The sequence below is a fragment of the Misgurnus anguillicaudatus genome, chromosome 14 (assembly GCF_027580225.2).
Source record: "Misgurnus anguillicaudatus chromosome 14, ASM2758022v2, whole genome shotgun sequence".
Taxonomy (NCBI): Eukaryota; Metazoa; Chordata; class Actinopteri; order Cypriniformes; family Cobitidae; genus Misgurnus; species Misgurnus anguillicaudatus.
Window position 1 is genome coordinate 30,245,874 of NC_073350.2, and position 27,914 is coordinate 30,273,787.

A 27,914-nucleotide genomic window follows, 5' to 3' on the forward strand; every position below is an offset into this window, starting at 1 on the left:
CCGCACCATAGGGAGGGAGAGAGAGAGCTCGTGCACAGAGAACTGGTGTGTGTGAAAACACTAACCTTTCGTTAAGTCATAATACTCGATCAACCGTCAGTAACATCTGTTGACTGTTAACTTTTACGTGAAAAGACAACGGAGGAACCCAGGTGGAAAACACCGCCAACTTTTAACTCCTTCACTCAGTGTCAGAGAGGCACTGTCGAGGTTCCGCACGCAGCAGTGAGAAAGCGTGCACGCGAGAGAGAGAGAGAGAGAGAGAGAGAGAGGCGCTGCTGAGCGCTTGCAAAAGCACATGATAAAACAATACTTTGTTTTTCACTGTTTGTCATGCTTAAAATATGAGTAAAATAAATAGAAATACAGCATAAACGCATTTGGTCTTTCCATCACATTTATTATTTGTTTTGTTTCATAAGCATTATGAACTTTACAGCAGCATAACAAAGATTTTAAAACTTTCCATGAACATTATTAGTAATATCCCTGTGAGCTTTGTGTTTCCAGATGTAGGTGAGATCAGAGACAAATGTACCATACAAAACTTTTTTTACAACATTAATTTTATTACTTTGATGTGCACTATTATTTGCGATTCAGTGGATTTATACCATTTATTTTTTGTTAGAATTAAAATAGGCCTAAATGTTTTTTATACTGAAGACAGAAGGTATACTTTGTAATCCTCAGTGTTTAATGCTCTGATTGTGAACTGATCTTAATTTCCATATACATTAAGCTAACAGCACGATACATGTTGTGGTTTCCTGTGGGCTGATCTTCTACTTCCTAATTCAGATACTTTCTCGTTTTGTGTCTTTTCTCACACTTGCTGTAATGGAGTTGTTCATCATCACTCTTCTACATCTTCTTATGGAGGTTCAGTCATATAGTAAGTGATTTATTTATTTATATTTATCAATGTCATTTACATTATTGAGCAGATGCTTTTACAAAAGTAACATAAAAAGATATTTGTCAAACAAGAACTACAAAATCTGTAGTAACAGACTGCCAAGATCCAACAATAAGCCAAAGCATTACAGCTAGAGTCAAATGAAGAAAGCTTTAAAATTGGTTAAAAGTGATCTTCTAAAGGAATAACTACGTAGTACTCAAAATGTCATCTTAAATACTATATCTCCATATTTTTAAAATGGAAATTGATTTGTTTCAGCGTCCATAATTTAAGCATGTCTGATGGGTACATGTAAAGGTTTTTAAGTAAAATATTAACAAAACATTAATCTAACAATTAACTTCATGTCCATTTGAAAGAAATCCTGGGTGCCATGTGACAGTGTGAAAAGTCAAGCTAGGCATGTAAACCTATTTGTGTAAATAAAGTCTTGCCTAGTTAATGACATCTATGTGTATAGATGATCAATGAAATGATTCAGTAACTGGAAAGGATCTTTGTTTTTTTGTAGAAGTTCCTAATCTAAAAGTGTCTCCTGATGTCATAAGAGAGTCAAACTCAGTAGATCTGATCTGTGAGAGTCCAGCTGATGTTAATGTGAGTCAGTGTTATTTCTATTCAAACAATGAGGAAAATACAGAACTCAGTCAATCCTGTCAGCTTCATCTCACTGGAACTGAACTTCTCTTGTGGACGCGTGAAAAATCACCTGGATCACTTAACATTAGATGTTTTTACACAATAAATGAGAATGGGGTTCATAAACCATCAAATTACTCTCCTTCTGTCACACTGATAATATTAGGTGAGATATTTCACTGATATGTTTGTGTTTTATAAACTGATATTTATAAAAAAAAATAATGTGTTTTACAAACTTCATACAGATACTCTTAAGAAACCCTCCATCAGTGTTAATGGTACCATTGCCAACATCAGTATATCATGTGAAATACCACTAACAGTCAAAGCTGAATTCATCTGTAATCTCTACACTGAGTATGGACCTCTGACACAGAGTCTTTCTCAGAGAAGTACACAGACTGGAGGACATCAGTGTATGTTTTATACGAGTCTGAGTGAAATATTCAAACATAACCAAACAGTGAACAGTCGACAGCTGAGTTGTGATTATTCAGTCAAAACAGATCCTGAGAATGAGATGAACCTCACATCACCACGCAGTGATGTGTTTACTGTCAGCGGTGAGTATTTGACATTTAATCCTCATTCACTTTCCATTACATACAAACGTGTGTTCAGGATATTCTTATACCTGTTGTGTTTTATGGTAGAAAGTAATTTGGTTCAGGAATGACATGAGGGAGATGAATGTGTTTTTGTAAAGCTGATGTGAAATCATTTGTTTTGTGATAAAGAACTGCAGAGCAAAATGTAACTGACCGTTAGCAGCTTAGACTCCCTAGACACTGCATAGAGTTTAATGGGCTGGGTGAATATAATTGAAGTGTTAGTCTGTGAAGTTACTGTGAGTTTTTGCTGACACATTCAGTGTCTGGTTTACATGTGGAGATATGCAAAATGCACCCTCAGAAAATTATAAAAAACTGTCACTGGGGCGGTACCCTTTCAAAAGTACACATTTGTACCCAAAAAGTGTATATCAGTACCTTAAAGGTACACACCTGTATTGGTGTACATGTCTGTACATCATAGGTGTGATTGGCAAAGGACAAAAAAGCAGGAAAATATACGGCACACCTTCCATGACGTGGCGACATACATATGCACACATGCACGCATGCGCGCACACACACACACCTTTATATAAAATGAAATACAGTTGAAATATAATTTGGGCTCAAAGTTGATCGATCTGAGTGGCCAATCGTCAATGCGTGGGCAAGTGCCACCCTGACCATTATGTAGCCTTGCCACTGCATCAGATCAGACTGAACAAAATCATTTGTGCATTTAAATGTAAATACATCAATGTGGTGCATTGCATTTTGAGAGTAAAAATAAGTGCTATTGGTCAAAACATGTTTAATGTTTATAGAATAATTAGTGGGGGCATTTAATACAGATTAATTATTGATTACAACATTTGTTACTCAATTCAAATGTTATGACTTTCTGGAAAGGCAGTCAAGTGCATTTGTCTTTTGCATAGTTCTTTTGGCACAGTCGAGCTACGCGTTTCACACACGCACAGGCAAACCAGATCCATGAATGCGTGTGTTTGTCATTATATTATTCTGTAATCACAAGCATTACTGCCAGATTCACAAACCATTAAGAGGAGCAAACGTATCCGTGTGTTCGTCAGGATGACGTTGGATCTGATTCGCGTAACTTATATGCGTGCGTTAACATAAGTGATTAGAGAATAATAATGCAAGCAAACGTTTTGACACAAACGCAACTTTATATTGATATTGCGAGACAGCATTTCACCTCGACCAGAAATCTGATATTTACATTACTGGCATAGCCTGATTTGAAACAGACCGTTTTATCAAAGCAGCAAACACCTGGCGGGTTCTCTTAATTTTCTTACTACTAAAATGCTGTTTGTCTCTGCCTATTCCTTCTATCCATGCCCAGCGCCACTGATTTAGGTCCTTTATTAATATAGGTTGTCTTACCTAGGCTTCATAAACTTACTCTTCATCCTGCTGACAACGTTAACTTGTTACGACTTCACCCCGGCCGCGCGGCATCTGTAGCTGGACCTCAGCCACACCTCAAAGACCCCTCCACATTCTACTTCTGATTGGCTAGTTTATTAGTTTGGTTGAGAGTGAAAGATGTGTTTCTCTCATACTATTTGTTGGCAAACGCATGTTTTTTTTTAATTCGCAGCCAACAACACACGCTGGAGATCTGACTGCAAGCTCTTTGGTGAGCTCTGCTTTGAATGAAGTTCCATCGTGACAAATAAATAGACTAATGCGTAGTGAAATGCGGTTATTTATAATGGTGCCTTGCAACCCCCCACCCACACGCACACACAAAAAATTGGATTTGCATGATTCACGAAAGCCTCATTTTCAGGTTGGAAAAGCCGGAATTCCGGATTTATCCGGAAGAATCACACCCCTGGTACATATATATGGTACAATGACAGCTTGTGTACCTTTCTTCATCCAAAAGTGTGGTGAGAGAAAAGGCTTACTTCATACGTTAATAAGACATTCCAGTGTTTCCCACAGGATTTTGAGATACTGTGGCGGTGATGACATCACACGCTGATTAGCATATATGTGAAGTCATTGCGTCGTGTTTTTCTCTTTGATCCGTCATATTATATTGCATTTTAATACAACTGAATGCTATTTTCATAGTTTCTGTTCTGTTGTCTATAAAATAGTGACTAAACAGGACCCAGTAACGACCCACGACTCAGTAACTCTTTGTTTAATCCCATCAGCTCTTTCTTTAACTGCTGCTAAAAACGCGACATTGTCTGAAAAAATCATCATACGTTTACATTGAAGCTGTACTGATGTTGCTCTTCGCATCAGTTGTGTTATGAGCACTTTTTTATTCGAAATTCGAGTGGTAGTTTTATTGTATATCGCGTATAGCGCAGACAATTTGTTGCAAATTCAGAAATATGAGAGAATACATGGTTGCTGTTACTACAGAACACGTGCACGGGCATACCGCATCATAGGTAGGGAGAGAGCTCGGACACAGACTCAAATCAGAACGGGTATGTACTGCTAACCTTTTGTTAAGTCACTTTTTTATTGATAAAAAAATAGCCCCAGTTTCCACTATAGCATAAAATAAAAAAAGAATTTAAAATAAATAAAAACATTAATTCTGTATATTTAGGTTATCCTCAGGCAAAGTTGTCAGTGTCTTCTTCAGTTATCATGGACAGCGACACAGTACAGCTGGACTGTAACAGTAAGAATCAGCACATGGACGAATGTTACTTCACTATAGATGGAAGAGAAAATAAACACAGCAGATCATGTCAACTATTACTCACTGGATCTGACATCATGAAATGGTCAGGAGGTCGGAGGTCATCTGTCAACATAACCTGCTACTACACTATGTATATATCACAAAATGATACCATGCCATCTCCATGTTCAGATCCAGTAACAGTAACAGTTCAGAGTAAGTTATTGATTTATAAATGATTATCATCTGCTATATTAATACTATTGGCTACCAAGAAAAACAGATATATCGAGATCGCACTGCTATACAACATGAACATTAAGGTTTACTTCAAAATTAGCAAATATAGGGCCCTATAATTTCCGCGATCACGGAATCGCGGACGGAATCGCGGAATTGGCTAATTAACATGGAATCTAGTATTAACGCGGAATTTTGCGGAATTTTACATATTTTGAATAAAATTATGTTTTTGTGTGGGAGACGAACGTATGTCTGGGGGAAATGCAGACCGGGGGAAGTAAATCTGGGCGACACGCCCCCTCCCGTCGTTTCAGACCTCCTCCAAAACACTGAAACCATGGCGAAGCGGCTCTCCACGACTCTGCTTTCGTCAGCGAAAAAATTAAGAAATTCGACGAAAGGGCTTAGTTCCGAGCAGGTCTCACATGACTTTTATGTGACTGGAGAACTGTTATTTTGGAAGTTTAGTCAACACTCTGTTCACGGTGAGCGCAAAGATACATGCACTCTCTCATACATGTCTGTCTCACTGTACCTCTCACGGTCACGCGCTCACGCATCTGTCCGAAGTGCGAACACAAATCCTCATGTATTTGTTCAGTTTTATGCATTTCAAGCGAGCTGAGGCAAACGAACTATCCCTCGCATTTAAAATATAATCATCTGCATCATGGCGCCGCTCTCCGTCTCTCTTTCGCTCGCACGTGTAAAGAGCTGCGTGCTTATGCTGTCCTAAGTCAGATCACTATCCTGTGTATGTTTGTAAAGTTATATGCATTTCAAGCGATTGTGTATAAAATATGGATCGCGTTCCGCTGGATTGATGTGTTTAAGGCACTTCTGAAGGCACCACTGCGTTGACACCTTGTTGTAGCCTCCTGCAACAACACTAAAAAACAATGCATTGAATTGAGTTGTGTGTATGTGCGTGTGTAAATGCATCTTTTATAGTCATTAAGTAATCCTGTTATCCAGTTTTTCCCCCAAATCATTTACATTTTAATCATTAACATTAAAGGCACACTCTTTTTATGACTAAAATAAAAGTAAAGGGTAAAAAATATAATTGCCAAAAATTAAAACGGATAAAACGGAATTTGCAAAAATTAAAACGGAGAAAACGGAATTTGGGAAAAAATAAAACGGAATTTGGGAAAAAATAAAACGGATTTTATAGGGCCCTACAAATATTACTGAATTACAACACCATCTTTAGTTATTCTTGATGAAATGAAAGTAAAAATTCCTCTATTAAAGGAATAGTCTACTCATTTTCAATATTAAATTTTGTTATTACTTTAACTAAGAATTGTTGATACATCCCTCTATCATCTGTCTGCGTGCACGTAAGCGCTGGAGCGCGCTGCGACACTTCGATAGCATTTAGCTTAGCCCCATTCATTCAATGGTACCATTCAGAGATAAAGTTAGAAGTGACCAAACACATCAACGTTTTTCCTATTTAAGACGAGTGGTTGTACGAGCAAGTTTGGTGGTACAAAGTAAGAGGCGTGGCGCTTTTCTGGGCGGATTTGGAGGAGGAGCTATGTTTTGTGGTGTGGTGGCACTTTTGGGAGTACTTGGACTCGCCTGAAAAGTCCGCTCCCCTTCTCCCTCTCATAATGGGAGAGGGAGGGTGTTACTGCGCCGAGTCGAAGTACTCCCAAAAGTGCTATTACGCCATAAAATATAGTTCCTCTTTTAAATCCGCTTAGAAAAGCGCTGCGTTTTGTTTTGTGCCACCAAACTTGCTCGTATAACTACTCGTCTTAAATAGGGAAAACGTTGATGTGTTTGGTCACTTCTAACTTTATCTCTAAATGGTACCATTGAATGAATGGGGCTAAGCTAAATGCTATCGAGGTGTCGCGGCGCGCTCCGGCGCTTGCGTGCGCGCGCGCGGATGGTGGAGGGATGTATCAACGGTTCTTGGTTAGGGTAGTAACATATTTTATTATTGAAAATGAGTAGACTATTCCTTTAACTTTTCTATAGTTTACAAATATTGTACTCAATGTAATACGGCTCCATTCTCTCTGTGGTTTTAACATCAACCACCACTGTGGGTACTACAACAGTCGTGGCAACTTGACTATTAGGGGTGTCACGGTTCTCCAAATCCTCGATTCGATTACATTTTCGATTCTAAGGACACGATTCGATCCGATTCTCGATTTTTACATATTTTTTATATGGCATATAATTTAGACAAAAATTATATGCAATTATTTATTATTATTATTATTATAATACTTTAACATTAACATGCACATTGCACAACTCGCATGGGGGTTTGTGGGCTTCACTTAACGCGAGAGCTTGTAGAGAGAGGATTGCTTCTTGCACACACAGATCGGGCGGATGACGTGACAAATTTTTTTTTAAATTAAATTCAGTCGACTGCTTGTTATTAGCTGTGTCCTTCTAAGCATGTGACCTCTCTGCCTTTCATAGTGGCAGCCACAGAAGTTCAAGAAGAGAACTGAAATGAGACGGTCTAGCCTTCTGAGGACCCACAATTTGCGTCACCTGCTGCACACGCCCCCAGTAGCGCCCACCGCGCCTGTCAGCAGAAAACAGCGGAGACATTTCTGACTTATTAAAATAAATATGTAATCAGAAAAATATTAATTTATTTTAGAACATATGACACATTGATGTAGATTAATCTATTCAACAGCATATCAAATAATCAACCTAGAAATATACGCAACATAAACAGAATAATATTAACACAAAACATAACTTATAATACTAAAACAGTGACAAGAAAAAGTTTTCTAATAAATACACACTTTTATTTAATAAAGCTTTTAATTGTTTCACTGCTGATATTCTAGAGCTTTCTAGTCTCGCGGCTGTTATCAGCAGCGTCTTGCATCGGCCAGTCAGCGGATGGCGGGCGGGTGCGGTTTTGAAAACTGGTCAGAAACGGTGCGGATGGATGGTGGACGGATGATGAGTTTTGTTATGCGGTTGCGGATGAAATAATAGTCCATCCGCGCATCTCTAACATGGACTTAATGCACATGGACTTAATGCGCGTGTCTTGGACTCATAGCATCTGAAATAAATCCAGCATCATAAGCAGCTGCGCTTCTCTTTGTCTCACGTGCAAGTGCTCGCATCTGTCCGAAGTCTGAACATAAACTAAAGTAGTAATCCTTATGTATTTGTTCAGTTTTATGCGTTTCATGCAAGCTGAGGCAAACTATCCTTTTGTTTAAAATATAACCCGCTGCATCTTTGCGCCTCCCTCACTATCGCGCACGTGCAGAGCGCTCTGTCCAAAGTCAGATCACGTAATCCTGTTTATGATATGCATTTCAAGGAGTTGTAGCAATAACTTACATCCCTCGTGTTTAAAATATGATCGCTTTCTGCTGGACAGATGTTTTTAAAGACATCTCTGAGAGTTTTTTTTCCTCGCTTGCCAAGCCGACCAGACGTGAAATGGGGGCGTGGCAGCATCGACGATCCCATTTTTTATTTCGAAGTTCGGAGCTGTGACTTAATTTCGATCGATTTCGATTTAAAATCGAAATCGTGACACCCTTATTGACTATACGACTATACTTAAAGTTATATTATAATAAATAATATATTTTTTTAGGGAAAAGAATGTGGCTGATAATACTGTCTGCAGTGGCGTGCTCTGTGATTGTACTTACAGGACTCATATGTCTGTGCGGATGTGCATGTAAGTAAAAAGATCATTGCCGTTAATGGTGACTGCTTTTCCGAGGGGCGCAAATTAAAAATATGTGTTTGGAGTGTCATGCGTGTTACTGGTGTTTTCAAAATGTGTGTTTGTTGCATCATGTGGACCATGTGCATCACGTGTTTTGTCAAGGTGGATGCCTGCTGCACACCGATTACCAAAACCGTTTGTGATAAAAGAGACGCTCACGTTCACAAAATACACTCAAGACACTCCCTTAACAGTAAACTCTGATTACGCATGAGATTATGCGAGTATCTGGCAAACGTGAGCGTCTCTTTTATCATGGACCCTTTGGGACGCGTCTGCGGCGGGCACTTATTTTGACAAAACACATGATGCACATAAGATCTCTCGATGCGCAGAACACATATTTTGAAATGACAAACCACAAACCTGACAGGCTACATGCATGTTGTGACGAACTTTGCATCGTGCACCCTTGAAAAAAAGAAGTCACCGGCCGCCACTGGTAAAAAAACAAATTGGTTTTGAAGTCAATTCAACATACTATTTTAAGTTTTTATGTGTAAATAGTTGACATAACTTATGACTAAAACTAGTACAATATACATTTTACTGAACAAATAAAGCAGTAATTATTTGTTTTCTAGGCAAAACGGTAAGATCTAAACGGTAAGTGTTTTCTTTATATAGTAATATATCAGCTTATTTTATAATAATATTTAACTGAATTAAAGAATAATGCACTAAGATTGCTTTGTATTATTGCAAGTCAAAGAACTGCAGGAGATTCGGTGAGCATCATCTGTGTGTTTATGACTTTTAAAAGCACAAAGTAAATTATCATAATAACACTTCAAAGTGAGATTATCTTAATGATTTACTCTTTTATGTAGCGTGCTTCTGGACCTGCAGATATATGCTCTTTCATCAATTATGAACCAGACACATCTAAACCCACAGGTAAGAAAACATCACTTACACTATCACATTCAAATCATTACACATAACACACAACCTTACACCAAAGACACTCGCTATTTACAACGAGAAATTGTGGTTTAAATGTGTATATTTGTTATTTTTATTGTCAAAAATGACAATCGTTTCGCTAGATAAGACCCTTGTGCCTCGTTTGGGATTGTTTGTGGTCCTTTGAAACTCCGTTGAAACGTGTTGAGCTGGGTGTTGAGTGTTGGTGTCCATTAAAGTCCATTAAAATGAGAAAAATCCTGCAATGTTTTTCTCAAAAAACATAATTTCTTCTGGACTGAACAAAGAAAGACATCAACATTTTGGATGTCATGGTGGTGAGTAAATTATCAGGATTTTTCTTTTAAGAAAATGGACTAATCCTTTAACTTATAAGTTACCACAGAAATTTTCTTCAGCTTGACACGGGTAATTTATAGAGACCTGGGGCCTCATTTATAAACGTTGCGTACGCACAAAAGAAGGCGTACGCCACTCTCTACGCAATAGTTGTTATTTATAAAAAGCAAACTTGATGGGAAAATGTGCTGTTTGTCACGCAAGCTCTGACCCAGGCGTACGCACAAAAACGGGTGAAATGAGAAATGGCGACACCGACGGCAGATGGAAGAAACACGTGAAAGTGAAAGTAAAAATGACAACACTACCTCTCATAAATAACATGAAGACTTCACAAAGCAAGTCTTACAATTAACAGCCTACACGAACACCTGTTTGATCGATCAGCAGTGAAACAAAATAAATAAATAAATAAATCGAAAATTACAACAAAAATTCAAATGAACACATATTTGCTAAAAGAAAAGTGAAATTTGTTCTGCAATAATATTGGCATGTTGTGCAATTCATCCTCATAAAGAATATAGTTAACAGGACGAAATAATGTACAAAACTGATATTCTCGTCAATGTGTCCGTCTGGCGGAGCAGATATAGATGCAATTACATAGACAGATAGATAGATAATTAAGGAGATATATAGTTAGATAGATAGATAGATAAATAAATAGATAGATGTATTAATTGTCCACTGGGGAAAGTTGTTTTCATAGTAAACCATATCTTCATAATCTAGTACGGAATTATGGTATTCATGCATATGCCTTCAGTGTGTTTTATTTTTGATAAAACAATGTATGGCGTATGTCTCAAACATTCAGGAAGCAACAAGAAATTACATTTGCGCTGAACAATGTCCCATTTCCACGTCGATTATTACCGACATCTGTAGCTTGTCAGATGCAATTAAATGAATGGAAATAAAATGCCCCATCACAATGCGTAATGCCCACACTGTGCCCTCCAAACAACGTTTTTCTCCTCTTTTCCCCCTCGCCAACGATAACTTCTACTTCACATTGAGTGAATTTACGTTTTTTTTTTTTTTTCCTCTATGTGTTTGCCATGATTTCGCAATCAATGCATATTAACTTGTGGGCGTTTCACAGACTATTTATGGGCAACTATGGGCGTGTCATGAAGCCGCAAAAGCTGCGCTACATTTAGAATTGATTGTGATTTATTAAGGGAAAAATGCGTAGGATGTGCGTGCGCACGGTTTTATAAATCCGAATATTTCTGTGCGTACGCCCGTCCTATGTTTCATCCGTATGCCACTTCTGACGCAAATCCTACGCAAAGTTTTATAAATGAGGCCCCTGGTACCCACAAATGCACTTTTATTAAAGAATTTGGAAAAAGCAGCACCCTTTGTTTGTAATCATATTATGTTGATGTTATTTTCTCTATAAAGACCTCAAGCAGCAACAGTCACACCAAGAAAGCAAACCAGAGACTTACTCGCTCATTACTTCAACTGTCCAGCCTTCAGGTAACAAAATACATTCACAGAACACAGTAAGATTTCTTTTGAAACAATTTGATGCATGTGAACAATTTCAAGTGAAATCTTAAAAGCATTATTATGGTTCCAGATGTTAAAGGTTTTTGCATTACATTACAGATGCTTTGGTTAATACACGACACAAGAAGGGACATACTGAAGAGGATGAAGTATGTATAAACATGCCACAAAAACACATAGCAATATTTACAGACGTGTGCAAATCTTTGGTGTGAAAAACGCCTACTCTTGTCATAGCTTAAAGTGAAAAGACAGATATGTATGCCATTCACAGACTTCTTACCCTAAGTGGTTCTCAAACTGGGAGGCTTGAGATGGTGCCAGAGTCCCCCAGTTATATGACATTTTATAAAATACATTAACTTAATACATAAATTCTGTGTAATTTAACCTGTTTAAAAATAAAGCTACTAACCAACAGCACTACATTGTATCATTTAGTTTGTTAAAGGTTTGTTATAGGTGTGTTTAATTTAAAGTTTGAGATTTTCATGTCATACATTTAATTTTGTGGTAATGTTAGAGGGGCAAAAGCAAAACAAAAGGATGCACAGTACTGTAGGGCCAGCCACACTAAACAAGTCTAAACACTGTGCTGCTGTCTAGTGACATGGGGATATTTTTATGAAAACGGAAGTGGTGCAGAAATTACAGACTTCAACTTTAAACAGCATCGACAGAAATGTTCATCATTAAAAAAAACTAACATTGTTATTATCTTTGTCTTTCTTCCATCATGAAGATTGTTTATCACGTCTACTGCACCATCCCAGACAAACCAGTAAAAGCTGTTGAAGATCATATCTACAGTTTAGCTACCTGACTTTCATTCAAGACTTCTTTATCTTCTTTGTTTATTTTTATCTTCTTTGTTCATTTACATGACGTGTATTTGTTAAATGTTTAAATAATAAAGTATCTTTTTTTGCTGACAAACATTAATTGGAGTAACGTTAAGTTATATAACTTACTCTAGTTTCTATATTTAGACGCCACGAGACAAATCAGTTAATCAGAACAATGCTTACAGTAGACGCGTTCGGTTACATGGACACGTTAATCTGAGGAGAAATTAAGAGTACATACCTTGTGTTTTCGTGTTTTCATGTTTTCTGTGATGATTCTCCACACGATGTAACTTTAATGGGGTTCCTTGTGGAACGTGAGGTTGTCGTAACTTCCAAGTGTAGTTTGCCTCTTAAACTCACGAGTGCCACAAAAAATGGTTTACCACGATTAACTGACACAATAAATAGCTAAAATATCATCATAACGTTGAAAATAACACAAACCAAAGGCAGGTAATCTTGATTAATGCGTATAGTATGATCTGTCCGACTTCGCGCGGCGCTGAGAACGATGCAATTAAAGCATCGCGATACTATACTTCTCTGTACGCTTTTGAATGGCTCTCGCGGTTCTTTGACGTCACACTCTGATTGGTCTGCGCAGAGCCTTATGAATTTGCAGTACAATCATGTTTAGAAAGCAAGTTAAAAAACAAGTTTATAAATACTGGTTAATTTGTGGATGGTTAAATGAGTATTACATACAAAATATATAACGAACACATATTTCCTTAATGCTCTGAAACAGGGGTTCTTAAAGCTTCCACTTACAGTGGATAAAGGATCCCTTAAAATTAGAAGTTATTTTTACACTTGTTTCATAGTGATTTAACTATGTGATGAGTTTTTTAAGAAGGTTGTTTTCTTCAATTTTTGGGGGGGAATCCTCAGTTTATAAACATTTTAATAATCTTAAAAGCTTTCATAAATTCAAATAGCAACTAAAATGGTTCCTAAATGCAGGCTATACTTTTCTTAAAAATACAACACTATTATATAATTGATAACAAATAATTCCACGGATCCCCTTGTTAAGCAATGAGGACCTCCAGGGTCCCTGGACCCCACTTTGAGAATCCCTGCTTTAAAAAATAAGTACAATATATTTTTCAGCATATTGCTTGTCCTTAATGCTATTACAACCCATGTTATTGTGCATTGTAGATTTACATGACAGACAAAAACCCATGGAAAATATGTTTTTTTACATAACATGGCTTTCGTTTGATATTAAGGGATTAATCAGTCAAAAGTCATTTTCCAAATACTTTAGGCAGGCAAAACTTATAAAGTTTGATGACAATGTACACAATTCTTACAAACAGCAATGTGAAATATTTGGATTTTTTTCACGTCATGCATCTTCAGAGTTCAAATTAAACTTTGAGGTAGGCAAATAATACCGACATGAATAAAATTTTTGCTTAGTTTTACATAGTTTGCCTAACACAGCACTTTAAGACAAAAATTGTACATGGACTGGGTTAGATGGCTTGCAGCGGCCACTAATATATCCAGATATATTTACTTGTCCATATAAGAATCAAACACTCAACAGATTTTAACACAATCTATGAAGGCAAAAGTATCATCTATTCTTAGTAATTCAGACATCACAAAGATGATTTTGGTCAGTGTGTGGACTGAGATTTCATGTTTTTTTTGCAGAAGTATGGCTTTCTGATTTGGGTGTAAAATACATAGATAAGTATAATAAAGGCTAGATGTTTCACCCACGCTGCTGGCCAATGGTCCGCACGTGGCGGCCATCTTACCTCAAACAGCTCGCTCACTCGTAGCATTGTGTTTAATGCTGCAAGCACTTTTAAATGTCCATAACTTGCAATTTTCTACCGATTTTCAAACGGTTTGCTTTGTTATAAACGTAAGAGATGTATGACACTGCATACTCATGTAATAATTTTCATGAAACATGTTAAACCATCCAGAATTATAGTAGTAGTAGTAGTAGTATTAATCAGTAGAAAACTGAGCAAGTTATGGTCATTTAAAGGACATGCACCATTAAAACACAATGCTATGAGTAAGCGAGCTGTCTGAGGTAAGACGTAAGACATAGCCTTTATTATCTATGGTAAAATAAGCCTAATTTTCAAGGCCGGGGTCAGAGTTCATCTGCTGATAAGAAAGGACACTTACAAGGAATATAATGGCCACCAATGAAAAATTCAGTGTATTTGCTGAATCACACTCCACAGCGTTCTCCTAAAGAAAAGAAAGAAAAGTTTCAGGGTTGGCATCTACACAACATTTATCACTTAAATCTGAAACTCAAAGCTGCTGCAGTTATTTCAGGCATTTTAGAATTTTTTTCCAGTTTTGACCTACTTTCAAACTTGTTTGTGTTTTTAACACTTCTTCAAAAACTCTTGTTATGAATTGTGATCCATCATCATGGAAACCTTGTCAGATTTCATTCAAGCAATACATGAACAGCAATTTTTACAATATCAGAGAACATTACTTTTGCTGTTTAACTGTTTAACTTACAACACAACACATTCAGACACACTTTGTACCTGCGGATGGAAAGGGCAGGACTGTAGACGCCTGCGGCCATTCTGAAACTGAAAGTCTGTCACACTTCAGAGACTCATTATGTGCTCAAGGGTCAAGGCTGATGTTTACAGAAATACTTGCATGTTAAAATATCTATGTTCAGTATTCATGCACACAAGCTGACACAAAAGTGTAATTTGCATCTGTTTAACCAGCTTACAGTAAAAGGATATAAATTATTTCAATAGGTTCCATGTAACAGGAGGGGCGGAGCTACAGTGTACTGCTGTATGAAATGTGCATTTGCTGTATGAAATGTGCTAAATGAGAAAAAAAGATCTATTAGCCTGGTCCAACCAGACTCTCGTACATTCATTTCATTTGTACAGAGAGTCTGGCCACGCTCCATTGCAAAGCGTTACTTCCGTTAAGGAGGGTCCTCTGTTGAAGTTTAAAACTATTGGATCTGCCCAGAGTCACTCTGAATCTGCCATAACCAATCGCTAACGTTTGGTCATGATGTATATCATGCACCGAAACCGGCCAAAAACAACAAGTAAGAATAATCAGACAAACAAAACTTAGCAAACCTGGTTCTTGCTCCCGCTTTAACTTCTGTATATTCGGCAGTTTTGCGACAACGGACCGAATAGCTTTTCTCACGTCTTTCTACGCTGCCATTAATGAACTACAACTCAAACTGACGCACAACCTCAACGTCATCGTTCTTAGCCACCCCCATCTGTTCGCTGATTGGTCCTGCAGATTTTTGCAGGAGAAAACGAAACTCTACAGAGCAGTCCCAGACGTAGTACTGAAGCAAAATGAAAATTAAGCGGAAGCGCGTAGGAGGGCGGAGCCAGGCTAACAATCTATGACCAGGGCTGAATCCTAAACCGCCTACTTCCATACTATATAGTATGTAAAAAGCGCTACTTTGCGTACTATATAGTATGGAAGTAGGCGGTTTGGGATTCAGCCCATATATTAGATTTAATCAAAGATTTCAAATAGATACACACAAGCCCAGAACAAAAAACCTCACCAGTACATGACTACATTGTTAAACTATAAAAAGAATCAGATTAAAATCTTAACATCTTTAAAACTAAGTTTAAGTTTGAATATCTTTATCTTAATATTCATAAATTTGTGTTTAATTTATTAAAATTAGTTAACACAAACTAACCATTTACAATAATTTGATTATAGTTCATGTTAGTTTCAGCATTTAGTAATACATCAAAGGTTGCATGTTTAAATTAGCTAATGCACACAAAAGAAATAAATCTTTATTAGCTAACATTTAAAATAATTAATAAATGCTTTTATTTTTTATGTTAGCTAATGCATAACCTAATGGAAAGTGTTATAGTTTAATTTATAAATACAGCATGTGTAGCTTTATTTAATGCTGTCAGTAAGTTCAATAAACTTATACTCGGCTCTATGTGGGTTGATCTTTTTGAATGCCAATGATAGCAGAAAGAGATATAATCAGAAAGGTGTGAATGAGAAGCGAGGCAGTTTAGTTTCAGGTTAAGTGTAAAATTTATTTTTGTCCATATGTGCTGATACATACAGACTATTAAGTGGTAAAGAATACAAATTAAACACCAGTAAATCATTAAGAATCTAGTGTACTGATAAACAAACTACTGAATTACACTGACCAAAATTATAAACACAACACTTTTATTTGTGCCCTAATTTTTCATGAACTGAACTCAAAGATCTAAGACTTTTTTATCTAAACAAAAGAAAATATTGTTCACAAATCTGTTTAAGGCTGTGTTTCAATTCGCTCCCTTGTTTAGTAGTCTGGGCACTCAATCGCCAAATCCTTCTAGTGCACTGGAACATTCGTCACCTTAAAATTCCCACAATTCACCACAAAAACCAGTGGGCTTTGATGATCCCTTACCGGAAATCACATGACCTTTTCTGAAGCTCTTCAACTGTAAATCACCCATCCAACTTAATAAACTTCATGAAATGCGACAGAACTTTTATAAAGACAAATGTTTTAGTTTTAATAACACACATTGCTAGACAAGAAGGGGCCACAAACTACTTAATATTTAAATGCAATATTTATGCACGGATATGTAAGAGAGTAATGAAAGTGTTTTTCACAATATACTTTAACACGAGTTTAAAAATGAAGTCAGAGAGATTCATGAGCTAGAGAGCATATGAGACACAGCTTAAATCTGTGTTAGTGATCACTTCTTCTTTGCCGAGATAATCCATCCATCCCACACGGATTGGCATATCAAGATGCTTTTTAGACAGCATGATTATTGCACAGGTGAGCCTGCTGGCCACAATAAAAGGCCACTTTAAAATGTGCAGTTTTTCACACAGCACAATGTCACAGATATCGCAGGTTTTAAGGAAGTGTGCATTTGGTATGCTGACTGCAGGAATGTCCATCAAAGCTGTTGCCCGTGAATTGAATGTTAATTTCTTTACCATAAGCCGGCTCCAAAGGCGTCTCAGAGAATTTGGCCGTACATCCAACCGGCCTCACAACTGCAGACCACGTGTAACCACACCAGCCCACGTGTAACCACACCAGCCCAGGACCTTCACATCCAGCATCTTCACCTCCAAGATCATCCACCCAGACAGCTGCTGCAACAATCGGTTTGCATAACAAACTCAGGGAAGCTCATCTGCATACTTGTCATCCTCATCTGGGTCTCGACCTGACTGCAGTTCATCATCGTAACCAACTTAAGTGGGCAAACACTGGCACTTTGGAGAGGTGTTCTCTTTACGGATGAATCCCAGTTTTCACTGTACAGGGCAGATGGCAGACAGCGTGTATGTTGTTGTGTGGGTTTGCTGATGTCAACGTTGTGGATCAAGTGGCCAATGGTGAAAGTAAGGTTATGGGCAGGCGTATTAACTCTTTTGCCGCCATTGACGAGATAACTCGTCAATTGAGAGAAAACGCTTCCCTGCCAATTACGAGAATTTCCGGCTTTCCGCAATACCGATGTTTTCCACCAGGCAACTTTTATAACCCAGAAGTAGCGCCTCACGTGAAAGAGACAGAACTTCGTGTATGTTTTAAAGATAGCTTTGCACCCCCTGCTGGTCTCACTAACACCTCTACCAGCAGCAACCTAGTTTTCCCAGGTGGTCTCCCATCCAAGTACTGACCAGGCTCAACCCTGCTTAGCTTCAGTGGGCATGCTGTCTTGGGCTACAGGGTTATATGGCTGCTTTCATGACCCGCATAGTCACCGGATATGTCACCAATTGAGCATGTTTGGGATGCTCTGGATTGGCGTATACGACAGCATGTTCCAGTTCCTGCCAATATCCAGCAACTGACTGGTTTTCAGACCCAAAAAGTCTTAGATCTTTGAGTTCAGCTTATGAAAAATGAGGGCACAAACAAAAGTGTTTGTGATTTTGGTCAGTGTAGTTCATATACACACATATATATTTATCTACCTTACCTTCGGTCAGCTAGTACCTCAAAGGGAGGTACACACTAAATTTAAAAGCGCTCACAGTTTCACAGAGGAAGTAACAAACATTTATTACATCTTGACAACATAAAATGCAATGTGCAATAGCGTTACGATTAACTTATCTAAATGACTGATGCAACTGACAACAGATGAATTTTAAAATATTTCTGATTCAAAATAAAGCATAAACCATGCATTACACTTATATAAATAACCACATACACAAACATAAAACATACACAAACATACTCGCCGTATTTAGCCATCACAGTCAATGTTGCCCGTGGTCTCTTTGATGGTGCGTTCAGACACAAATGCTGGATGCTCAGTGTCACATGGAACCTTCATCATCCTGTTTCTCTTTGTTTCAGAGTTAAATATCATTTACAATAAATGTCAAATTGCTTCTGAATAGCTCAGTGAAGTCAAAGTCAAGGGTTTAAACACAGGGAGCAAACTGATAAAAATGTATACCTTGTAATGCACTGTAAGTCACTTTATATAAAAGCATCTGCCAATGGTTTCATGTAAATGTAAATCAACCTTAGATAATACTAAAGATGTCCAGCTTATATTCTCCCTCTAAATGAAAAGAAAGAAGAGAAAACAGTGCCAATTTAAAGACCATCAAGATATCTGGCAGTAATATAATAAAGTATGCATACTGTAAATATCTTAAATGCAATGCAATGTATCTGGACATTATATGCAATGGTTAATTGCAGTACATTTTAAACAATCAGCACTGCAGAAACACTCAGCACCAAATCTTACTAGTTCTGAATAAAGATTTTATAGTGGAAAACTTTTAACTGGACATGACAAGTTCAGGCTGGTAAGGAAAGCACAGTGTGTCAGTGACAAAATACAGTATCCAGAAAAAGTCAAACACTACAGTACATGTTGTGTATGTTGTCAAAGCTGTTTATTTAACTACATTTCCCATAATGCACTTGTTACAATACAGTGTTCAGAAAATATATGTTCTGGTGTGACGCATTTAAGTAAAAGAGCAGTAAGTCCATTATAATCTCCCAAAAGACACAATAGTACAGGTGATAGTAGATGTGAAAGTACAGTACAGTATACTAAGTAGTATAGGCGCTTCTACTGCCTGCATACTTTTTACATAGAGCCTGGTAGTCATACAGGTATAAAGTAATCCTAACAAGAGCAAAAGCAGACATGCAAGTAAGGTTTTATACACTTCTTAACACAGGATTAACATATCTAAACCAGGAATCATGGACACTTTTAATTTTGAGGTTGCGCAATGTTTGATTTGTTATTTTGATTTTTTTTATAAATCCCTGTTTTAGGCAACGGTTAAGGAATAGCAGTGCAAACACTTTACAGTAGTACTGGATGGTAAAAACATTAAATGAAGAGTTTGGTTCCAAAACGCAATAAACGCCATTTTTGAAAAAAATGAGTTACTGCCAGAATCAGTATTATATCAGGTCAGTATTATAAAGTAAATTCTTAATTTTATGCAAAATCCAATTTCCGCAGTGTTATTCTGTCATCTTTTCTCCCTTTTTTCCCAAAATGCAATAAACGCCACTCCCCCTTTTCTACAGAATGCCATAAATCCACTCCTCCACAGATTACAGCGCACCTCACGCAATGTAAACAAAGAATGGCGGCGCGCTGAGTACACGGAATCCTAGTTATCCTCATCTACTTTGTACTTCGTGATTACCAAACAAACAAAAACAAAATAATACTTTAATAGCATTGATAAACCTGTGATGGTTTTCTGTGTCGGAAAGAAACGTAAGCCATCAACATGTAATAATTTACGCAGAGGAACTCGGGAGACCGGTGCTTGTTTGGCCGGGCTGACAGCATCAAGTTACTGTCATGATAACACATTGACCCCAGGGGATCTTATGAAAAACTTTCCATAATTTTACTCAAAGTCAACGAAAATCGAGCAGGACCAAAACATTTTACAGCTGATCGCTTTGAAAAACGTTAAGCGAGGACGTCAGTATAACCGATGACTTCTTAATATCACAAAGTAAGTGTTTTGATTAATGACAATAATGTTTATATTTTTAATTAGTGTGTACAACTAGTCAACTAAATGAATATAACATGGCAAAGATGAATGCACATTTATATAGGCGATTGATTCAATAGATTTATAGCATTTTGAATAAAAACTTGTCATGGATTTATTGCATTTTGTGGAAAAAATAATCCGTTTTTATAATAAATCTTTGAAAATCAAGTTATGGATTTGAATTTTTTATGTTTTTATAACCTAAAGATGCTATGTGAAAGTTTGTAACAGAAAATAGTTGTTTTCATCTTGTCACTTTCTTGGTATAGAAAACACGTTTTTACCAAAATTTGTCAAAATGGATTTATTGCGTTTTGGAACCAAACTCTTCAAATTATCATGCACTTAATGCACTGAATTTCGTTTTAGCATCTGAAAACAGCTGAAAACATGTTAACTGGAGTAACTAAGCATGTGTGTGTTGCATGCTGTCATCATTAATCTGCAGAAACATACATGTAAATCTATGACGCCATCTACTGGTTGTAAATATGAACAGTGTGAAACAGATCATGTATGTGTCTGACTTTTTAAATGAGCCCATGAGAAGAAGTTTGTTCATGACGGCTCCCTCCACTTCTCCAAAGAACAGATTTGTCTGTAATAAACAACACAATTACAGACGATCTCCTATCTGATGCTACAGCTGCAAATAAGATATTTTTTATATAAAATTACGAACGCACTTATTTTTTTAAGGGCGGATCACACAGAACGCAGTATTAACGTGCATTCTGTGTGATTGACAATGATGACACAAAAAGGTTTTTCTATAGTTTCCCTGCTATCTGAACTAGTAAGGGACAATTTTATCGTATTAGGAAATTGGATTCTTGTGTCATATGTGGGGGCACCTGTATGGGGCAGTTGCCCAGGGGCACCACAAGGTCTTAATACACCTATGCAGTACAGAATAAAAACACAACACATGCAACATAGCACAACGCAAAAAACATGACACAATACACAGATGGAACAACTCACAACACCCACACATACAGCACAGCACAAAGAAATGAACAACACAACACACATGCAACACAAACAGCACAACAAATACACAAGACACACATGCAACACAGTACAAAAACACAACACACATGCAACACAGTTTATAATATTTGTATCTGTTGTGATCCGGCAGCCTTGATAATATGAATAAGACAACATTTACATTGAATGAGCTTTAATTGAGAAAGATGCCTTTAGTGTAACAATGCTTTGCTTTTCACTGTTTGTATGAGTAAAATAAATATAAATTACTCATAAACACATTTGGTCTCTCCATCACATTTATTATTTGTTTTGTTTCATTAGCATTATGAATTTCAAAGCAGCATTAAAGATATATTTTTTTTAAATGAACATTATCAGTAATATCTTTGTGAGCTCTGTGTTTCCAGATGTAGGTCAGATCAGAGACAAATGTAGCATACAAACATAGTGTGATTACACTCAACACATATAGTATATACTCTGAGTATTACAGCAATGATTTTATTGCTTTGTTGTGCACTATTATTTGTTATGCAGTGGATTTATACCATTTATTTTGTTAGAAATAAAATATACTGGTCAACGTTTGAAGTGGATCAAGAAAGTTTATCAAAGTTGTCCTAAGACAAGAACGGGTATTAGGGATTGGTTTTATGTAAACTTTTTTGAATGGTTTTGATCCACTTCGAATGTTGACTAGTGTAGACCTAAATGTTCCTTATACTGAAGACAGAAGATATACTTTGTATGTAATCCACAGTGTGTAATGCTCTGATTGTGGACATTTACTGTAGCTAACAGCACGATACATGTTGTGGTTTCCTGTGGGCCGATCTTCTACTTCCTATTTCAGATACTTGTGAGTCTCGTTTTGTGTCTTGTCTCTTACTTGCTGTAAAAATTGAGTTGTTCATCATCACTCTTCTGCATCTTCTTATGGAAGTTCAGTCATATAGTAAGTGATTTATATTTATTCATGTCATTTACATTATTGAGCAGATGCTTTTATACAAGGAACATGAAATGATATTTGTCAAACAAGAACTACAACATTTAGTAACAGACTGACAAGATCCAACAGTAAACCAAAGTGCAGCTAGAGTCAAATATTGAAGTTTTGATTAAGAGGGAGTTTTCCGAAGGAATAAATAAGAAGTACTCGGAATGTCATCTTTACTACTTTATAATTGTAAAATTTAAATTTATTTGTTTCAGCGTCCATAATTTTTGCATGTCTGATGGATACATGTGAAGTTTTTAAGTAAAACATTAACAAAACATGAATCTACTAACAATTAACTTTCATGACCATGTGAAAGAAATCCTGGGTACCATGTGATTGTGAAAAGTCAAGCTATCAAAGATACCAAGCTATCAAAACATCAGAGTTTTACATGTAAAACATGTAAACCTATATTTCTTTAAATAAGGCTTTAATTGCATATGTGTATAAAGACGATCAATGAAATAATCTACAGTTACTGGAAAAAATATCTGTTTTTTGTAGAAGTTCCTAATCTAAAAGTGTCTCCAGATGTCATAAGAGAGTCAAACTCAGTACATCTGATCTGTCAGAGTCCAGCTGATGTTAAAGTGAGTCAGTGTTATTTCTATTCAAACGATGAGGAAAAACTCAGTCAATCATGTCAACTTCATCTCACTGTAACTGAACTTCTCTTATGGATGCGTGAAAAATCACTCAACATTAGATGCTTTTACACAATACATGATGTAAATAGGGTTCATAAACCATCACCTTACTCTTCTCCTGCCACACTGACAATAACGTGTGAGATATTTCACTGATGTGTTTTTGTTTTATAAACTGATATTCATTAATGTTTCTTAATGTGTTTTATATTCATACAGATACTCTTCAGAAACCCTTCATCAGTGTTGCTGACAGCACTGACCAGCTCGACATATCATGTGAAATACCACTGACAGTCAACGCTGATTTCATCTGTAATCTCTACACTGAGTATGGACCTCTAAAACAGAGTCTTTCTCAGAGACGTACACAGACTGGAGAACATCAGTGTATATTTTATATGAGTCTGAGTGGAATTTTCACACAAAATCAAACAGTGAACAGTCGACAGCTGAGTTGTGATTATTCAGTCAAAACAGATCCTGAGAATGAGACGAACCTCATATCACCACGCAGTGATGTCTACACTGTCAGAGGTGAGTATTTAACATTTAATCTTCATTCACTTTCCATTACATACAAAAAATTGTTCGGCAGGCCTGATCTTAGACTTCTGGGGGCCCCAACCAACTTTGTGCGAGGTCTCTGTCAGTACGTTCATAAAAACCCAATGTAGCTAGAAAAATGTTAACTAAACACTTTGTATTATCTTATAACTGTATTTTTTTACAATATATTTTACAATATTACTTTGACACTTATCAGAATACTTCCTAATCCTAATTATAACATTGAAACGTGTATGATGTGTACTAGCACTTCTAACAAAACACATTGAACTAATGTTGAATTTGGAGATTTGGACTAGAGTGTAATAAATCCAATGCATGGTTAGTCAAGACTAAGTAGGATTTTTTTGGGGGGGGGGTTTATACCGGACAGGGCTTATCCTAGTCCCAGACTAAAATGCATGTTTGCGCTTCCTTAGTTTAAAAACACCATCCACTGAAATATCTTAACATATATTAGTGCAATTGTTTTGTCTGCACACCAGTATTGTTTTTTTTTTGTTGTTGTAGGGTATGTTTGTAAAAACTACCTAAATGTCCTGATCTAACTAAGGTCTATATTATTATATTACCTGGACTGATAGCTTGTTAGAAAATCATATCCATATATCAAGACACATGTCAGGCAGGTCAACCGCATGCAGCACTGCACAGACCAACTGGCATATAAAATAGGGTATATGTGCAACTTCTGCATTCCTGTTAAACATAGCACATCGCTTCCGGTTCTGTATGCTTTACGCTGACATGGTGCTGTTTTCAAACATGAAGACTTCAGGAGCTACCAAAGATGAGAAGAACCAATGTCCAGTTAAACACCTTAAACCTATGTAAAAGAAAATGTACTAACTTTTTTATACTTTATAGCTTTTGACAAAGCCATTTTCTTCTCAGATATAAGAATAAAAAGTAACATAACACAAATAATAACACTACAAATAACAATAACAAGCTACGATAGCACATGTCGGCAACCGGAAGCGCTCAACCTTGTTTTCCGGTTTGGTCACATGAAGTTCGACACATACAGCATTAAAGTATCGTGAGATCTGACTGCTTGTTATGCTTTCAAATGGGTCTCTCAGCACAGTGATGTCACACGATAATCGGTCAGTGCAGCAGCACATAAAGTTAAGATTAAGGGGGCACCCTAGTGGTCTGGGGCCTTTCAGAGCTTGCGTACCTTGCGTGTAGGGAGGATCGGCTCTGGTGTTCAGGATATTCTTACATCTGTTTGGTTCTACAGAAGAAAGTAATTTGGGTCAGGAATGACACGAGGGAGATTAAAGATGACAGAATCTTTGGGTGAATGTGTTTTTATAAAGCTGATGTGAAACAATTTGTTTTAAGATAAAGGACTGCAGAAATAAAATGTAACTGACTGTTCAGACTAGCAGACTCACACTGCATAAAGTGTGATGGGTTGCATGTGAGTTTTTGCTGACACTTACAGTATCTGGTTTAATCAAATTGACAGTATGTCTGACACGTGGGGATATGCAAAGTGCACTTGCAAAAAATGGTGAAAAAGCTGTCACTGGGGCGGTACCCTTATTGGTCTACATGGTACATGTTAGGAAATTTTTAAACAGTACTGTCCCAGTGCCAGCTCGTGTAACTTTCTTTGTCCAAGAGTGTGAAAAAAGCTTTCATACTGTAAGGTTTAGAATATATTCTTTGTGAAAATTGTTACGCCGGTTTCACACCGCAAGCGTGAGCAGCGTGTCAGGAGAGCGTTTGCTGCGCGTGGCCATTGTGCCTTCACACCGGCTGCGTTTGCAGCGCATACTGTGCAGTTTAATAACAGTATAAAAAAAATCTCAAGTTCACATTACTTTATTTAACATGCATTTATGAGCAAAACCTCTTCAAGACGCTTTTCACGGTCAGTGTAATTTATAAAACTGTGATTTGTTTAATCCACATTGTTTTCGTGCTGTTCTGGTTCGTGTAATGTCAGATATAGAAACAATACACAATTATAGACATAAAAAGCCCATGGCGCATTATTAAATATGTTTCTCTTAAGTTTTACGATAAAATAAAACATTCACCCAGTGATTGACAGCATGAAGCAGTCGATTGGGTTTCCCTTCAACAGTTTAAGCATTAGATTTAGATGTATAGATAAGATTATAAAGATAGATGAGGACTCATCTAGTGCTGGGCGGAGAGTGAATGACAGCGCAGTCTTCTGGCTACAACGTGTTGCTTTCTTTTAAATTGCTCAAAGTCATGCTCAAAGTTTGAAACACACTTGGCCTCACATTTTTGATTTTATTGTAAAATTAAGATTTTTCGCGTCAATCCACAACCATTTAAAGCATAAACAATGCACTGTCACTTTAAGTAAGCTTGAGCAGAGCAGCAAAAATAGAGACGACGCCGAAACAATCGCAGCAATGCTGTTTCAGCGACGGTCCTGCCACGTGAGCACGCGCTGCTCACGTGTCTGGTGTGCATGCTTTAACTTGTCAACATGGGCCCCGAAAAAAAAACACGCGCTGCTCACGCTTGCGGTGTGAAACCACCGTTACACTGTTTAAAAATATTTATTGAATATTAGAATTAGCCCCAGTTTCTACTTTAATATAAAATAAATAAATACATACATTTTGAATAAATTAATTCTGTATATTTAGGTTTTCCTCAGGCCAAGTTGTCAGTGTCTTCTTCAGTTATCATGGACAGAGACACAGTACAGCTGGAGTGTAGTAACAGTGAGAATCAGAAGATGGACGAGTGTTACTTCATAATAGATGTACGAGAAAATAAACAGAGCAGATCATGTCAACTATCACTCATTAGATCTGACATCAGTATTTGGTCAGGAGGTCAGAGGTCATCTGTCATCATAACCTGCTACTACACTGTGAATATATCACAAGGTCTCATAACATCTCCACGTTCAGATCCAGTAACAGTAACAGTTCAGGGTACGTTATTGATTTATAAATTATTATTATCTGCTATATTGATAATATTGGCTACCAAGAAAAACACAGATCTCACTTCTATAAAACATCAACATTAATTAGCAAATATTGTACTTAATGTATGTACTGTGATATGGCTACATTCTCTGTACAGTTTTAACATCATCTACCAATGCAAGTACTACAAAAACAGTCACGACAACTTGTGAGTAATCATGATTCTTAATTTAAACTTGTACCCAAAATGAACAATAATACATTTACCAATCATCTCAGTGACAGTTCCTTTAAATGTCATCTCACCAAACTGAACCTCTTATTAAACATTTCCAACTAAACCTGTACTAACGTCTACAACTAAAACCACAGCTGGTGAGTTACAACACCATTCTTGGTAATTCTAAATTAAATTAAATGAAAAATTCTCTCCTCTTTTAATTTCTCTACAGTTTACAAATATTGTACCCGATCATGTAATACGGCTTCATTCTCTCTGCAGTTTCAACATCAACCACCACTACAAGGCCTACAACAAGAACAGTCATGAAAACTTGTGAGTAATCATAATGATAAATCAAACCTGAAGATATCAGAAAGACATTTTCCATGTTATATTACTGTCATCATACCAACTGAACATTTTAATATTTTTATATTGTATATTTCTGCAGTGCCCACTGCTGTAACCAAAACACAACATACAGCTGGTAAGCTACAGTACATCTCTATCTCATGTTACTCTGAATTAAAGGGGATATTTCACAGGACTTTATGTAAAATCAATCTTTGGTGCCCTCAGAGCACATATGTGAAATTTTAGCTCACCATATAGATTTATTATACCATGTTAAAATTGCCACTTTGTAGGTGTGAGCAAAAATTTGGGGTGTGTCCATTGAAATGTAAATGACCTGATGAAATGCAAACACTGATCGCAATGATGGTGCTTTAAAATTAAAACTCAATTGTGTAGTCAATTATTATTTCTCTCTCTCTCTGCACTAAATGGCAGTGCCGTGGTTTGCAGACTAAATGGCATTATTATTATAATAAGAGATCCCCATTTGACATCACAAGGGGAGCCAAATTTTAATGACCTGTTTTTTCACATGCTTGCATGCTAGCACTGGGGACCCAATTATAGCACTTAAACTTGAAAAAAATGATATGTTCCATTTAATGTTTAATAATAAAACATTTCATTAAAAAATGACATTTGACATTGTTGATTTCTTACTACAGTTTCAACA

At 36.9% G+C, this 27,914-nt stretch overlaps 2 long non-coding RNA genes across 2 annotated transcripts; both read left to right on the forward strand.

Moving 5' to 3' along the window:
- The first annotated feature begins 812 nt into the window (after positions 1-812).
- On the forward strand, positions 813-6,246 carry LOC141369499 (uncharacterized). The gene is made up of 3 exons (XR_012373263.1): positions 813-895; positions 1,434-2,127; positions 4,727-6,246. It is a non-coding gene; the product is annotated as an uncharacterized lncRNA (long non-coding RNA).
- A 3,001-nt stretch (positions 6,247-9,247) lies between these two features.
- On the forward strand, positions 9,248-12,712 carry LOC129427909 (uncharacterized). The gene is made up of 6 exons (XR_012373266.1): positions 9,248-9,404; positions 9,505-9,526; positions 9,629-9,695; positions 11,478-11,555; positions 11,688-11,737; positions 12,331-12,712. It is a non-coding gene; the product is annotated as an uncharacterized lncRNA (long non-coding RNA).
- Positions 12,713-27,914: the final 15,202 nt, after the last annotated feature.